Below are 3,572 nucleotides of genomic sequence, written 5' to 3'. Positions count from 1 at the left end.
GAACAAGTTGAATGTAAATGGTTGTCTATGGTGTTTTATATATCTGTGTACATATAATGTGTATATATGTGTGTGCGTGCAGCATAATTACTGTTACTACACAATGGGGGAAAAAACAATAACATAAATATGCTGTTTTAAGAGGGCCAGCTCTGTCCTGGGGTGCTTCTTAGACCCAGTGCAGGTGGTGGGAGACAGGAGGATGATAGCCATGCTGGCATCCATGCTGGAGAACAGCTCCCACCCCATGCATGAGACTCTGAGGGTCTTGGCTATCCCTTTCTGCTGTGACACTGAGAATTTCCCCACTGTGGGACTAATAAAGGATTATTTTCTCTCATCTTTTAAATTCAGAATTTCTTTCCCCTGTAGAGGATTTATTCACTTAAACACTGAACCTGGCCTAACACACTCATTTAAAAAGTCCATTATTACAGTTAAAACATTTGCATGATGAGGCACAGAAAGAAAATCCAAACCCTTCCCTTGTGCTCAATGACCCAAAGAAACACACACCAGCCAAGCGGACAAGGCCTTCAGCAGTGTGTTGTTGCCCTGTGTGAATTCTTCTGCTGTTTACTCATTACTGTGTGTTTTGCATGTAGCGTCCAGAGTGATTTGGCTGTATGTGCTGCAGAACACAGAGAAGCTGCTTAAACATTTACACATGGATAAACAGAAGAACACACTCACCCTCTGTGTGACCTCCATGGAGCCGTAGGACATGTCTGGACTGGGCATGGTGTAACTCTGTGGTAATGCACAGTATGAGAACCAGGCTACTCTGGAAGGACGTATTTCTGCTGGACAGCCCTGTTTAATGACCACATGACGGTCACAGACATTCAATTGTTGCTCTTCCTGCCTGATAAGACCGTACATGGGACTAGAGCCAGAAGGGCTGATGTAGTTCCTCAAAAAAAGTAATGGATTACAACTAATTACTTCTCTATGACTGTGATAGTAATGACTTCACTTACTTTTCCCAGAGAAAGTAATTAATCCAGATCTGATATTCCAGGCCATACATGCACATATAATCATAATCTCAAATATGTTTACATATTTATTGTATGTTAGTATCATGTACTGGTCACATATGTGAAATTTATATGGGTCATACATATATTTTTGAATATCAAATATAGTACACATGTATTATATGTATATATATATATATATATATATATATATATATATATATATATATATATATATATATATATAGTGCCTATATCTGATATATAGTGCGAATGGGGTAACTTTTCCCATACAAATACTGAAATAAAACTAAAAACTGAAAAGTGACAACCAACAGTACTTCAAATAACTTGTAAAGTAAAAAATTATAATTTTTAATAAAATAAAGTTTTATCATCATTTAAATGAATATATTTATCACAGTTAATCCTGGGTTATAATTGGACTTGGCTAATACTATGTGTAAACCTTAACATCAGAACTCAATACAGTCCAAAAACATCTGCCTCTATCTTATATCTTTATGAATAGAAAATTCAAAGCTTACCATGATCTCGGAGTGAACATAGTACTTTACATTACACCTCTGGTATTCTTAACATAAATGAATCTCTAATCTGGCTTGTCATGGTCAAGGGGAGGCACTGACAGACCAATTCCAATATGAAAACGACAATAACAGCATCAAATGTACACAACATATCAACACTAAACCCTTAGGATGGACCTTGGTCCGGACATTCAGGCGTTAATAAGCTCTTAGCCTTTCACACACACACACACACACACACACACACACACACACACACAAAGAAATCACTAGAATTCAAATTGTACAGACATTTCATTTAGGTATTTTACGTTAACATGCCTGAACCAATCCCAAGTCCAGCCTCATTATCTTTACCCGTCTTTTTATTTACCTCACCTCAGTCAGTCTTTCAGGTCTTCAGCAGTGCTCTAGCACAGGGCTGGCAGTAATGAAAGCTGGGTGCATCTATCGTATTTGGATTTTGGTTATTTGATTGTTTTGGGGGCAATTACTTTTTCACATACATGCTGTTGTTTTTTTTTTCCCCAAACAATAAATGAAATGAGCTTTTAGAAATTGTACTTTGGTTAAGCTGAGTGGTCCAGCTAAAGAAGGCGGACTTCCTGGTCGCTGGTTCGAAGCCCGGCCACCTGCCATCAGTAGCCGAAGCCTGAGAGAGCACAGCTGGCCTTGCTCTCTCCGGGTGGGTAGATTGCTCTCTTTTTCTGGAGATCACTTCAGTGTGATGTTGGCCAACACAGGCGTCTGCTAGTCGACGGATCAGAGCGCATTGGTTGCGTGGTGACACTGCACCGGTTGCGCATGTGTTGGAGGCGGCACGTGTCAATCCTCACTCTTCCAGTGTCGGGATGGGAAAAGTACTAACCAGTGGGTGTAACACAAAAAAAACTTTAACTAAAGTACATTATTCTGAAGATCTGATTCAGACATTTAAGTTGCTGCCATGCAAAAAACATCCTTGACATCCATTAAAAGGTTCTGACATCTAGTGTAAAAGCTTTTCCAGAAGGCAGAGGCTGTTCCTTTAGAAGAAACGAGCAGTTGAATGAGCGTCTACAAACCTTTGGAAATCATATTGGATGATGTCCAATCTGAAATAACTGAATACTTATTAAGTCAGTAACTGTAATGTGATCATGTGACCAGAAAAACTGAAATTGTAATTCTTTCTACTACTTCATTACAGGGAAGAGTAATTACATTACTTTGCACCGTGCTTTCTCAGCAAAGACAGACGCTCCCTGAGTCACTGCTGCAGTGTTTACATGTGATTTATGTGAAAACAGCCGAACCAACTTTTTTCATCATGTGAGGTCTATATATGCGTGTCTGGCAGATTTATGCCATGCACAGTTCCTCTTGGCACACAGGTCGTTTGTCATTTATGGACCCTCTGTCAGCAAAGTATAAAGACAGGTTCTGAACTAGACTGGGCAGATACTTCTGCGACACTTTATTAACTTGCTGTTTTTGCCCTAAAATGGTCTCTCCAATTACCATTAAGGAGTGAGCACAGTCCTCCATTGTGGAGACCACAATACTGCATTGATATATGATGTTTGGAATTCCAGTGCCATGTGTAACATCTCAAGATGCAGCTTTTTAGTGACTGTTTTTGTCCTGTTCGCTTAGCCAGGCCACAATTAGGTCAGAAAGAGAGCACTGCCATCCAGACCGGTCTGTTTATTTACATACAGGCATTTAAACATGATCTGTACGTCTTCATAATGATAAAACAAGATCACATCCATAAAATCCTTGAAATTTTCCCTGGGTGCTGACTAGGGTTGGCCGGTATCCACTTTTTCATAGTTCACTTTAATAACAGGGTGATAAAAATGTGGTGAACAAGCGCAAATTTTAAATCAACCATTCAATAAATGTTAAACCATCAGTCTGACAACAAAGCTAAATGTTAAACTGCTCTGAATCAAGAGAGAGAAGACTACTTTCGGCCCGCTCGCTAATCTAGCCTTTGCTTAGCTAGCTCAGCTACAGATACACAGAGTATCAGGCAGCCCAGAGCAGCTGCTGTTGA

This window comes from Salminus brasiliensis, chromosome 7 (genome assembly GCF_030463535.1).
Source record: "Salminus brasiliensis chromosome 7, fSalBra1.hap2, whole genome shotgun sequence".
Lineage (NCBI taxonomy): Eukaryota > Metazoa > Chordata > Actinopteri > Characiformes > Bryconidae > Salminus > Salminus brasiliensis.
This window is presented reverse-complemented; position numbering follows the sequence as displayed.